The sequence below is a fragment of the Mercenaria mercenaria genome, chromosome 12, assembly GCF_021730395.1.
Source record: "Mercenaria mercenaria strain notata chromosome 12, MADL_Memer_1, whole genome shotgun sequence".
Lineage (NCBI taxonomy): Eukaryota > Metazoa > Mollusca > Bivalvia > Venerida > Veneridae > Mercenaria > Mercenaria mercenaria.
The window spans coordinates 39,398,282-39,413,392 of NC_069372.1; the positions used below are offsets into that span (position 1 = coordinate 39,398,282).

General features: G+C 33.3%; 1 protein-coding gene across 1 annotated transcript in view; it reads left to right on the top strand.

Moving 5' to 3' along the window:
* Positions 1 to 3,860: 3,860 nt before the first annotated feature.
* Positions 3,861 to 15,111, top strand: part of LOC123533726 (nitric oxide synthase, brain-like) — a 78,162-nt gene continuing 66,911 nt past the window's right edge. The window contains exon 1 of the mRNA XM_045315531.2: positions 3,861 to 4,501. The gene's annotated coding sequence lies outside the window, so the exon portion shown is untranslated. The remainder of the gene's footprint in view (positions 4,502 to 15,111) is intronic.

A 15,111-nucleotide genomic window follows, 5' to 3' on the forward strand; every position in this document is an offset into this window, starting at 1 on the left:
TATACATACACCACGGCCAATCAGACATTACATCTTTGTATTCCGCAGAAATAACAGAGAAATTTTACACTCGTTTCAAAATGCTTCCATTTTTCAAAGGGATAATTGATCTTTAATTAATATTCTAAATTCATAGAACTCCGGTAATGAATAGAACTATTTAAGGGCATTACATGCACACTTGTATAGTAATAAAAAGATGATCAGAGCTATGGTTTGCCTTACCGAACTTCTTTGGGTTCCGGTACTCCTTTTAATTTACGTTTGTCATCAGTTTTAGAATTAAAACAATGATCAAGAACTATTACAGGATTTTGTGCTAAAATACGCAAACAAAATATGGCAAAGAAATGTTGCTTGAAAAGTCATATTCTCAAACTGAACATGGAAATAGAATGCACTTTGTTATTATAATCATCTTTGTCGTCTTTCTTCTTCTTCTTTTTCTTCTAATTATTGTTATTATTGTACCGTCTTCTTTTTACCGCTGAATTGATATCTTTGCAAACGTGTATTGTATAAACTTAATTCGTAACATAAATCAGGTTTTTAGAAAGAACTTTCGCATCTTAGCAACGTACGTGCGTGTTTGGTAGGGGTATGATGGTTAAATATTGACATGCTTTTTAAACCACTAACATCATATGTTTCTTATAAATGTATGAACAGTTTCCGTAAAACCAACATTTTATCACGTTCATACGAATGCCTGAGGTCGATAAATTGCATGTTTGTCTACAATTAATTGCTTAATCCCGGTGTGGCAATTATGCAAAGAAGTAATTGATTGGGACAGCTTTGGCTAATGCCAGGACAACAAAGCGCATCATTAAGAAACAAAATATGTCAAAATACAACAATTGCAATACGAGTATGCGGCAGACTTTAGCACTAATTCTGTCTCTATAATGAGACGGTAATAGAAACGCATGCTCAATGAATAGTGCTTAAGCAAACTTGCTCGTTTGTCAGTGTCTAAAACAGCATTGTCCAAAGTCCTACAATCGGATTTGTGTTGCTTTGGCCAATAATTCGGAGCTGGCGATTAGTTTTATTGTGTCAAGTTGTAGCACTAGAGACACTGGTTTCCAAAACAGGAAAATAGGAGTTACCTCATTACCCTATGATGACCTAGACTTCTCGTATTTTCGATTTGATTTTATAAGACCGACAAAACGGAAGTATCACAAAAATTAATTTTAAAATCATGACATATTGCATAGAATTATAACAAATTTAAACACGGAATAAGCATAACATTCAGATACACGATAAGTAAGGGATTCATGATGACAGAAGTTGATAATGCTGTATATAATAGTATTTATAAAAGCGAAACATGTGATAATAACGATAAACAATTAATGATATTGCAATAATACCAACTGAAAATCATGATATTGATCGATACCATTGTTGAAGTTTTTCAGTGACGACTTTGTAGTCTTAAACATGAATTAGTCTTCTACCGCTGACTCGTCCAGAAACGAGTTAATAGAGATACGAAATCGAGGAAAAGTGTAGTTATCGTGGAAATTAGTTTGACTTCAGTATTATAGATAATATCATTTAGCAGAGTAATCCGATCAATTCAGCAGGTAGATCATAGACTTCAAATTCCCAGATGCACCGTATGTTCTGCGTATGTGACTGATTGACAAAGGACATAACTAAGAACTTATAAAATGCCGGCAGCAAAACATAAATCAAACAAGCCTTGTAACATTAATCAGGCTGATAACTACCAAATTGAATGTAAGCCTCTGCTGGTCTAGTAGTCCAAATATAAATAGTGCTAAACTTTTTTCCTTTCCTAGTGCCTTTTCTCAACAGCAAGGTGTTTACTTTTACCCTACCGCATTTCAATATGTATCACTTTGCATTCTGTCGAAATCGGCATGTTCCTATCGCATGCTAGGTAAAAATGGCGGCGTAAGAAATTAATGTCTCGAAAAGAGAAATTGAAAGAAGCGAAAAGTAGTAAATTCAGCGGGTTGTATTTAACGAACTGTAGTTTCCTTATATAAAGATGACACCCCCTTTTCTTTTCGTTTTTCTATAGTAGCGATCTAGTTCTTTCAGGGAATATAAGTAACTGAAAATCGATATGCTAGAAACTGTTTCTGTTTCTGGGAAATAATCAAGTATTGTTATTGTTTTGAAGTATAATATTCAAAATAATTTATTATATATGCCGGGACTGGCTATTCAAGGAAAATTCAATTCTTCATTGTTTTGCAAAAAGAATTTTAAAATGAAACATTTGAGTTAGCTATTGAGAAGGAACATGTAGAATTGGTAAGTCACACTTGACTGAGCAATGATCGCGAAAACTGTTGTCATTACTAGCTGGCCAATTAAACTCCGTGACCTTAGAAATAACCCCTGACATTTAAATTATTCCTTCAAAATTGAGACGACTCTCTGGCTAAACGCGCTCCGCGGATTACATATAATAAACTAAACCCGAGAATGGAAAAATGGCGTTGTTGAAACATGCCAAATATCTTATTTGTCACAAAGGTTAACAAACGTCGTTACCTTCAAATGCATGGTCAATATGTGAAAACAAATCCAATTGCGACCCTCTCATTGTGCGCAACAAATTCACGCACCGAATGCCCGGATCTCACACTCACGAGATTTGGGACATATATTACTAAATTACAGCCATGAATTACTTGATCAGTGACCGCTAAGTTTGTTGTGTGCGAAGACGTAGACTGTTAGCGCATCAAGTCACTACATTTGGACGTTAAACAGAAAAAAAATGAAGCGAATACATGTCAGTAAGGTAGTGGCAATGGTTCCTGTAACCGGATATCTAGAGTACCACGTCACCAAAAAAGGCTAGCTGATAGGCAAAGGAGTAGAAGTGTCGTATTATACCTCTGCTTGTTATCTACAGTACATTGGAATTAGAGGAAAACTTGTTTTGCCTTACAGAAATATCTGCAGTCATTAAAATGTCTTCATACTTTGTGTCATGCATATCCTGGACTACTTTTTGTGCCCCAACCACTCGGTATTAAATTTGGTCTAATCCTTGCTTTCCAAACACTGATGACCAATATTTAAAACAGACATTGCAACCGAAATTTTACAAGTCTTTAGATGATTATTATAAATTTATATAGATGTGCCCTAGAAGGAACGAGTTTATACATGAAACTTCATAATGACAAGGAATGCATTTTTATAACAATATTAAACAGGTAACGTATTACTGTTCATTTATTCTGTAATACCTGAGATAATTTGTGTAAGGATTCAGGGAGACATTTGAACATAGCTGACCCTCGCCTAAGTCGCATTGAAAATCGTGACCCAAAACTTTGTCCTGGATGTTTATTGGTCTTTAACAGGGATTTAGGTGAAAAATCCGCAGCTATCTGTCCACATTGACAGACAGGTCGTCGAAGTTAAATATTTTATAGTGCGATACTCTAAATGCACCATGTAGTGATTAGAGATAAATATGTCAAAATCTCGGGAGATAAGAAGAACGCCCTGAATAAATGGGATCTTCACACGTTTGATCAAAATTTTGTACAGAAGTGACCATTTTCATGTCTATAAAATGTTCCATAGATAACAATTAAGTCAGTTTGGTCTCTAAGTAACCGGGCGAGTTGACCAGTGACGAAAAACCGAATGGTATTCTGATCTCATTTTTTTTTAGAACATTTTCACATTTGTGAAAGATTAGAAATAGTTTCGAGTCCGCAAAGCTAAACTTACTCGGGCTTTTATTTTATCAAACAGCTTTGTCAATCTATTCCACATTAATGCAGTATTAACACAATCGAGTTACCTAAGCTTATCGCTAACTACACAAAAATAGGACTCCACAAGGGACGTAACATCATAACGAAAATACGTCTAATTGGCGAGTATTCTTATCGGATGTGGATGTTTTATTGGGAATATTGGTGGTTTATTTAATATTACAGTTGTAAGCGTCGGATACTTTAGTTTTCGATATATTTACTTTTCAATCTGATACTGAAACTTGTCACGTAAGTTGCGTGGTTATATTAATAACCGTGTTTTCGACTAATTGCATGAATAAATTACACATCGTCACATGTCGTCAAAGTGGCTAATTTTCCATCCCTTCGCCAATGATCCGTTAATAAGGCGGTAAAATATAATTGATTTATCCGAACTATTTTACAGCGGCACATCGCCCATTTCGTACCATAAAACTCGCGGAGAACTTCACAAATTGATGGTAATGATCATAGCTAAGACATATTAGTTTTACTCGTGTAATATTTTAACTCGTTTAAAACAGATACACAGTCGGGTTTTATTAATATTGTGAATTATTGAACACGTTTCAAAATAAGTTATGTTTCGTTAGCAGCATGAGTTAGTAATAAGAAGTCAGCTGCTTTATAAAGTGCTTAACTTTGCCTTTTTTGGAAACTTCGCATCAGTAGACGGAGAAAGTATAAGTAAACAAAAGTAAGCGGAATTCAGAGTTGTTTCATTTCTGGTAAGTGTTTTACGTAAATTTTAAATTTATTTTTTTCAGTAAATTTCAAATACTATTTTGCTTCCAAAACTTGGATAATTCAATGAAAGGTATAACCTTTCACTTGTTTAAAATTATATGTAGACCAACATTTACAATATAACCTTCTTTTTGCATTTTTTGTTGAATCTTTTGAAAGTCTATTTTTTTTAAATTATTACTGTTTATGCAATTTGTTAAATTCAAAGAAAGGTTCGGGGCCTGTCTGAAGCAAGTATACGATCGCCCTTCGTTGCGATCATACCGGACTATTGTATAGATATTATAATCTGCTATATTTTATCTTTTATTTTCTATTTCAATATTTATTAGTTCAGTGCGAAATAAGATCGTCTTTGCTATTTTATTAAAACCCTTCTATTTACATAGCCCTTATCTTGTGAAACAAAAATCACTTGACACCGATTTGAAGTATTATTATTAGACGAATAGGTCATAGTTATACCGCTTTTATTGAAATTTAATAGAAAATATGCGATATATGACAAAATTTGAAGTTTGCTATAAATGTTTGCATGAAAGTATGATTTTATCTACATGAACTGTTGTTCAATGTTCCCAGTTTCTCTAAAAATGGTGGTTATGAGACAGTGATTTAAAAGCAAATTTAATGTCTTTTTCTTTTAATTTTCTAAGTTTGCGTTAAACATTATAACTACAATCATATTGATTCAATGTGTCTGTTTTTGTTATAGTTCCCTTTTTTTCTGTTTATTGATGATCCAGAGAGCCGATGAATTCTAACCAAGCTATATGCATGAAGCCATTTCATTATAGGAGTTAAATGCGTTTTTTTTTGTTCGTTAAGACGGGTAAAAAAATAAGGATACATATCAAACAGGCAATGCCATGCTCGAAAAAAGCAGCCTCCCGAAAACGAAACTCGCAACACGCAGATGTGTACACTACCTGCACAAACACTCAAATACATTTAGCATACGCACGAGGACAAAACGAACAAATAAAGGAACACAGTGGGGCACCGCCTTGGAACGGTCAGTGGCAAAAGCACCACTGGGAACCACATTGCAAATCCATGAATCGCGATTGGATCATATGAGAAGCTCAATCAAGGCTAATTAACCTTTACCCTGATATTTTAAAATGGTCCAGTCCATCATTCAATTCGGGCAGTACCACTTATTATTCAAGGGGATGTTCACTTAAAATTTACTGACTGAATAGCGAACAGTGCAGACCATGACGTGGGACGTGCAGGCTGATCTTGGTCTGCACTGGTCTTAAAGGCAAAGTCACTTGCTGCCAGCAGGCTAAAGGTTAAGACAACGAATTAGCTAAATGCAAGCTATCGGCGGCTTCTCTAACTATTTACCTTGTTCTGATGTTTATATTAGTGATTCCACCTCGATGCCTCTATTTTGTCGAGATTTTGGATTCACTGGGTATGTTTAAGAGGCCGCGAATTTTTATTCGTTGGGATGTTTGATAGAGAGCCCAACACGTTTAATCTGCATTTTAGTTAAACTCACCGTATTCCTTTTAATCCAGGACTGTATAGCGGGTTGTCTCATCATAAAGCAAATGGGACGTTTACGCAAATGATTGTGTTAATTTAATCATCAGCTAGGTATCAGAAAAGTATGATTAAACCATGTGACAGATTTAGTAAGAACTAACCACTTTCAAAGAACACAGTCCCAACAACAGGGTATGTATGAATATCCACATATTTGATATGTTAAAGTAACACAGGAAGACAAAGCAGGGGAAAACGAATAAATAAAGGGACACAGTAGTGTTCCCGCCTGAAAACGACAAGTGGCAAAAATAACGCTATACCCGTATTCTAATGTCCACATGTCCACACTATTCCAAAGGTACGGGACAGATAAAATAGCCGAGAATCTCTATACACCAGATATATAGATAAAGAAAATTTAAGATAAATAACATACACGCTTTTACTCAATTCATCGAAGAAGGATAAAGTACAGGAGGTCCTACAAAAGTGATCGGGTAAAAATATATCAAAACGGACACATCATGTAGACATATGATTCTCGTAGAAATAATAATGTGGTAAATAAAGAAATACAATGTACCTGGAAGTTGTGACTTCTAACATAGAATAATTTTGGAACCACTTTCAGACATTGCAAAGCGTTTTGTGAAGTAAATTGTGTACTTGACAGCTTGACAACAAACGGGCACGTGTAACAAAAGCTGAAATATCTATGTTACTTCTCAACTTCTTATAAAAAGAACAAATACTTTTGGTATAATTAAGGTTATTCTATAGCTTTTTGCACAAAGTTCATGGTAGTGCATGTACTTTATCCATGAACCAAATTGTTCTCAATACACGACCGTCATCTTCTAACTTGTGTCTTGCAGACAATGGTACGACCGTCATTTTCTAGCTTATTTCTTGCAGACAATGATTATACAAGAGACTGTTTGTCTAAAGTCATTTGTCCGCTGTCAAGGGATTGTTGTGAAAGCATAGAGTATTCGAAGGTTAACTGAGTGCCAAGAATAGAGTCCAAATTACGCTGCAATCGACGCGGTATATGTTTCTTATTGTTCTTTAGTGACATATTGCTCCAAAGTACATGCAACTAGCTATTAAAGTCACTAATTAATTGTTCTCAAGCAATTAAGACAGGAAATCAATGCAGAATAGTTGCATTACAAGTTTGTCATTGATGAGGAATTCGTGATATTTGCATGTATGACTTGTAAATTGTTTTTAAAAATTATTGGCCTTACATCATACGATCTCGACAATGCATTTACAAAAATTATTGCTAATGTCAGCTGATTATGCAACGCTATTGGAAAATGGCCAGTCCTCTGCACCACACAAAATGTTCACTATCTTTAGGGATGATTGTGTGAATATATCTTCTTCTTTTCTGCTTCATCAGTTTTCAATATTTAAAGCAAACACCACATTTGTGATATCTCTAAAATAGTTCATCGCTTTCAAGTCCGTCGATGTTATCCGTATTTTATATTGCCGGCAACCTGTGGTGCTGTAATTTGTCAATATCAAAGTGCTTTTAATACTGCCCTTTATGTACCCGAAGAATATAATCGAACCGCGTCTGCTATTAATTTGCTTGGTTGTCTTCTATGCTTTCAAGGGACCATCTTATAGATTATGTACTCGGTAATTATATTGAAATTTCAGTTGCACTTACAAGAGGGACTTTTATTATGGCATACATCATTTATTGGCTTGTTTTACTTGCACAGTTACAGTCAGCCTAGATATTCTTTTTGTATAATTAATATATATTCTCTCCGTTTTCTTTCTTTTTCAACAAGCAAAAAATATCAGAAGAAGAAAGGAGTTTTTTTCATATTTCATATTTATTATACGCGATAGTCCCTATTGCGTTCAGCAAATTTTCTTATATTACTTAAAGGTCATTTCAACCCTACATTGCATTCAATTTTTATTTATAAAGTGTCCCCCGTCAGATCAAACTTATTCTTAACATAAATGAGTAAGTTAATGACCACCTATCGAATTTTTAAAAAACCGCCCGAATTATAATTATTGCCAATTTGTAAGCAATTTATGACTTAAAAGGGTTAATGAAAAAGACGCGTTTGTAATAGACTTTAGCCTAAAAATTTTAATAATTACTATTGACAGGTACCACTTTTCGCCCGTTTGTTTCTGTTTGTTATCATTAATGTTGCTTTGATTGTCCAACTCTGTATTAAAATGTTTCCGTCAGAAATGGCAGTGTATTATCATTTTGTATTGTTCTGTTAATGTGGGTATCAAAATTATATATCCTTAAGCAAACCAGATTTACAATAAAATGAAATGACTTTGCCATTTTTATCTCGGGATAAACAATATCTAACCGCATGTCATTTTTGCATCGATCTTAAAGTGTAATCTTTCGATAAATAGAAAGTTAAGACATGAGGGTTTTCAGTTCAATAGTTTTATTTGAATAAGAATGGACATAATTCATTTTGAATATTGATAAGAGTTCAGATGACCACAGCTATGGCAACTACTCGATATGTACAAAACACTCACAACTTTCGAACTCATGAAATGACAAATCAAGTCAAACAATAGTCAAATTCATTTTTTCCCTAGTTTTTCAAACACAAAGACTTATTTGGCATTGTGAATTTCTATTATCAAAGTAAAAGATCGTTCAAAGCGGATAAGTGTACTTGCTCAGACATTTACATGCAATAAAAATATTCAGAGGTACATGTTTAGAAGAAAATAATGCGCTTTTTTTGTATTCCGACAAACTCAAAGGGGTTCAGATAAATAATAATTCTAACACGACCCGATTTATTTCCCTATCGTACAAAAAAAAGAAAGAATGAAACGGTACACATTCACTGTATTAACGTCACAACTGTTACCTCATAGCAGAACGAGAAAAAAAGGAAACCAAACAGGCAAATATATAGATAATAAACAAGAGAATTGAACTAAAAATATCTCGCGTAGTGATATGCTCTTGAATAGAACCACTGTTTGTCGTCCAGGTGCGTATTATTAAACTCGTGCTGTGCCTCTGGGATATGATTCATAATGACTTTGTTCAAAGACAATTCACTGTTTGGGATACACCATTTCTTAAATAGATATCTAATCCGATTTTAGTAACTCAGATATAGGAACAAAATACGAGATCTAATTATGAATATTAATTTTGTATTCTTAACCATGAATTAATATAAAAATGGATCAGCTTTATCAAATTGTTTTGAATCATCATCTGAACTGTTTGAACAATGGTTTAGAAAAACTGAAGTCGTTAAAATAGATGTATGATGATAATAATAAAGGTATTTGCAAGAAATTCTGGTGCTAATCGATGGTAAATAAAATATTAGTATTTTCGTATTTTCTAGTTTTGTTTGATTTACAGAAATTTAAAGTTCTTAAGGATGCCATTAACTTTCAGCACTTCACAGTGATGCTATAGATCTAGTAGAATCATTTATAAGTACGTCTGTTTTACATTATATATTTAACAATATATTCTAATATCTAATAACTCCAATATTATAAATATTTCTCTGAAGTAATTACTCATATTGTTCAGTTCCGCTTGAGAAGGCTTACTTACTATTGGTTGATTACATCTAAGATTACACGCGAATATCTAGCATATTTTTTTTGTCATTATACCCCCACCAAACATGTTTATCACTCGCATCATGCGACACAAGGTGGATAACTCTGATACCATTTTTTGTGAGTTATGCCCCCTTTTACTTAGAATTTAAGGTTAATTTTGAAGCATTTTCACTATACTCAGTTATTACTAAATGGAACTGATTCAAACTTAAAATAGATGTTCCATCTCATTACCCACATCATTTGACACAAGGTGCATAACTCTGACACCAATTATTCACGAATTATGCCCCCTTTTACTTAGAATTTAAGGTTAATTTTGATTAATTTTCATTATATATCATTCTGATTGGCTTAGAGCCGAAGGGAAGTAACCTGTTTTTAAACGTTTGTACTGAGTTACTTCCCCTTAAATTCCAAAAATTAGTCTATTTTTAGAAATTCTATTTTTAGATTTTCAATATCATAGGTATTTTCTAACATTTTTATTATAAGTTCTTTGTAAAAAGAAAAGATATTTTTCTGTGGTAACATGTGTTGGTAAGACTTTTTTTTTGTATTCATTTTTAGTGTGTCTCTAATATTAGATATTTTTTTATATTTACCTCATCCATATCCTGGGCACATATACTAGTATTATTTATATGTGCCGCCGAAGCCCAGGATGAAGTACTCCAAAGACGAGTAAATTTATTTTTTAAGTATTAAAGTTTTTTTACGTTTTATATTATTCTAAGTATTTTTAAAATTTCTTATGGTTGCCATTCTTCTGTGACAAGACCGTATGTTGGGCGTATAAATCACTCCTGTGACAGTTCTAGTTTCTTCTATTGCTAAATCTCGTCTTAAAAGACGTGGTTGCAATTCATATCATAGGTTAAACGTATAACAATTTAAACTTTGGACGAAAATAATAACACCTACGACAAATCTTATATGATAATGGAAAAACAAATATTTGCCAAATCAAAATTGCTTCTCTTTCTATTTTTATCCTATTATAGCTTATGGAAGTGTGGCGATTATTACTGCAAAAGGTCATTTGGAATCACGCCCATCGTAAACAAAACCACTACCATATTTATAATGTGGTTATAAATATTTATCATTTAGAAATTTATACCAGATTGTTTGACTTTTGTTGACTTTTTAAGTACAAATATTTGTAGAGGATATGTGCGAAAATTTACAATATTTATACAACCGGTTCATATCTATTTATCAGTGGCAAATATATTATTGAACATTGCCAAACATGTATATTTGCATTATTGTAAAATAGATCACCAAAGAAACAAATTACTTTAGCACTCGCGAAAAATATGTAATTTTATAACACCTATGCCAGAGTTACAAGGGAATTTATTTAATGCTTTCGGGTGAATAACTGAGATATGGTGAAAATATATTTGATACATTTAAATTTTTCTCTTTAATGTGCCTCAAACACTGTTATTCATTTCGACATGTAGAGTATTTAATTCATATAAAACCCAAGGCTTTTTCCGCCTCGCTATGCGTGAGAGTACAATTTTCGAAGCTCGCTCGTTGACATAAAATTACGTGTTAAGCAAAAACATATAAATACCCTCTACATGTATATCATATTAAATGGTTATACTTTCGTTTAGCTTTGAATGAAAATATTGTGTTACACAGCGTGGAAGTTATTTTTATTGATAGAATCGTTATATTTTTATAAGAAACTGGGGTATGGCCACTTTTACTAACAAAGATTATGTCGTCAGAACAAATGTATCTTACAACAGAAGATAATAGGTAAAGGTAGATTTCTCGGAAGCACAGAGCACCACAAACACAGCCTCAGAGCCACGCATTTGCAAAGTAGGCCCATAATTTTATGGAAACAAAAAGAAAGGACGGAGAGGAAGGGGTAAGGAGTAGAAATGGGGGTGGGGGTTGAAGGGGAATGTGGAACAAGGAAGAATATTCAAAAGGGAGTCATTGCTACGTTCCTTAATCACAGTTACCTTACAACGCAAACCACAGCAGCTCAGACACTCATGTACTAAAGGCAAACATTCACACACAAACATACACACACATACACACACACATAACTAACTTATATAGATAAACAGACTAGTAAGGTATAACAACACTGTAGGGCACCGCCCAATGCACAAGCATACAAACGCACACATAAGCAGAAAAAAGCAACAACAATCGGGCACCGCCTTAGAAATTGTTCGCTCTTATCTAGCCAATGAACCGTCTTGCATTGTCAGCATTGAATGAAACGTATAGGTCTATATATTTGTAGATTATAAATTCTTATAACGGTAAGAACAGCAGTCTTCATGTGCTTTGTAACGGCTGTGAAAAGTCTCCCTATACTTTGTATCGATGTTGCTATATTTTCTGGACCTTTTTGGATCATGAAGTCCATTCAGTTTTACAACAATAGAATTCCACTTAAGCTAGTGCTAGTGGTGTTTCACATGCCATTGCTTCACACGAACAGACTGATTTCAACCGAGTCTGCTATTACTTTGTTTTGTTTGGTTACGTTCAAGGCTTCCAAAGGAAATTCTTATAGATTATAGGTCCAAGAGCAAATTCAAATTTCAGACTTATTTTGAGAATCAAATTATATTTACGTTGAAAGGTGTTCCTATTTTCACATTTTTTTTGTCTGTACCTTTTTTATACATTGTTTTGTATCATAATGGTGATACATTCCTCGCTATTTTATAGACCTATCGACATTTAGTTTTACACCTTTCCTATAATTTAAAATTTACTTTGTGGGTGTTTGAAGAAGATCTCCGTCTGTTATATCTTTCCAAACAGTTTCTTCTATATTTGGGTGGCCTGCTTTGCGCTGTATAACTCTGGCTGTGTTATCTACATCCTGAGAGTCTACTTTAACTTGACACTAGGATGAATACGTGCAAATGAGTGCTGCGCAAATGGCATATTCGAGTCATACCAATGTAGTGAAAGACACTTTAGATATGTGAACGAAAAATGAACATAATAGTCCATTTTACTTATAAATAAAAAAAATCAGCAGGGCCGCATAACAAATAAAGGAGAACCTAGTATGTAAACAAGTCATAGTACCACAAAACACACCCTTAACCCTTTCTTTAATATCAACAGAAAGGAAAAACACCTGACTCATTCTCTTAAATCCCTCTTCAATCCTGAGAGAGGATTCGTAAAACCAATAGTTAGTTTCACAAAAACACACACATTGCCCATTCACTGATACTATTAACCTCAGACCAGAACTTAGTACAGCAAAATAACACCTGATGTCTTCAGAAAGGAGAGGTCTAGACACAAAGTAGTAGCACAAAACTAAATATACATGTATAACCTTTTGATAGTGTTTAAAATTAATAGTCGAAGCAAGAGTTAGTATCATAAACCCTTGTCTGGTGTTCTTAGAAGAAATAGCTCTAGATATGAGACTGCATTCAGTTATACTGTAGCAGTCATGCTCATTCTGTAAACATTCCGCATGCTCTTGAATAAAATCATTGTCGTTCATATGCGTATTATTATATCATTCGGGCTGCACCCTCGTGATATAATTCATTCGCATCTGAACTCCAGACAATGATTTTATTCAGCGACAAATCACAAAATGAGATATATTATTTCTTAAATAAAGTTTGCCATATTTCAAGAGTCGTAACTATAATTTTGAGAATTGTCCGCACTATTGGCTATACATGTATATATATTATTGCTCAAGAAAAGATATACCCGCTGTTTAAAGTGTTAACAAGTTATGGAACGGGTATAAGAACGAAGACGGGCGAAGTCTGACCACAATAGTCCATGTTAAAGTACTTCGTACAAAGACCTAAAATAGTAATATTGCTAACTAGAGAGAAAAAAAAAAGAAATGTGTAAAATGATTTAACGTCATACTGAAAATATGATTTCCTGAAATAAATAATCATAAGATTTTTTACGTGGTTTGACATACAATAAAACAAGTTTATTTAACATCTGGTAATTGTAAAAGGCTAAAAGGCGAAAAAGTGCGAGAATTTATGAACCGACATTTTAGGAATGGAGAATGCAAATGATAAAAAAATTAAAATTCAAAAAAAAAAAAAAAAAAAAAAAAAAAAAAGAGGAAAGAATAAAAATACCAGCACTAATGGAGATGACAAAAGCCATACTCTGTATTTCTCCCGTTTATTGAGATTCTTGTATTCGTCTACCGTGTTCTCTTAAAATAAATGTGTTTCCAAATTTCATTAAAAATTAGTTAAAAATAAAAAAGATGTGTCTACGAAATCATTAAGAATGCAAAATTGTTCCAAGGAACATCAGATAAATTAAATCGAATTGTTTCAGAAAATACGTTCGTTGAATCATTAATGAACACGTGGTTGCGAGACTCTGTGATACAAGCGAGTCTGCAAATATTTGCAATTAATTAGGACCTAAAGATTTTGTATTCGATCTCTGATTCAACTGCTGATTAAAGAGCAAGTACAATTGCTAAAGTAGTTCATTTTGTCCGTGTACATTTGTCATCATATATTTGTCGAGCCACGCACACATCGAGTTGAACTTTTTATTGTTGCATAAAATGGATAGAAGCACGTACAGTTTTAAAAAATCAATAATTATCAGACCATATTGCAGGATTCCATACTCGCAGCAAACATATTCTAGCTTCCTATAAGTATCTGCAGTTAAAGTTTTTTTTCACACGGTTGTCTAAATCATAATGAATACTAAAGTGTCCTGGTCATAAGCAATAGTGTTTTTAGACTTAGTGTGACACAATCAAAATCAACTTTGAACTAATCTATTGCTGAAAGTTCGCTCTAAAAGGCCAACTCAACACCAGCCGTTGATGAAATATGCCTTAGCGTTTCACTATTTCTTGGTAATGAATAATGCATGTAGTTTAACGGCACTTTTGCATGGACACATAAACTCCAATTTTCTTTGGAAACTGAATTTTGAACGTCTTATATGTGTCAAATTGTGTTAATGGATTTGCATAAATGCATCTAATTTTTATATTAGAAACTGTTTTTCACGGCACCAGAGGAGTGTTCACCATGCAAAAATGTAATCAAACATGAATGAATTAAAAATTATCTAAAATTATTTTCTTCCAAATAAATTACATACGATGTATTGTACTTATCTACGCCCAATTATATTAAAATATTTTTGCAGACCTTTCCATCATAATCCAGGCCCCCTTCGTGGTCATTAATTAAATGCTTAGATTTATTATATGCCTTTATAGATTTTGTCAAAAGTGCTTGTATTTCACAACGAAATACGAACATGCAGAAAAAAAAACTGTATTGTACTTTTTGTACGGTATGTTTCCGGAATACTTTCATTTAATATGCATGACCTGACCCAACTACAGTCAGTTTTTTTTTAACATTGATAAATATTGAAGATTTCAATCGATAACAAAACAGTAAACAAAAATATGGAGAAATATAATAAAAGGATCATTATA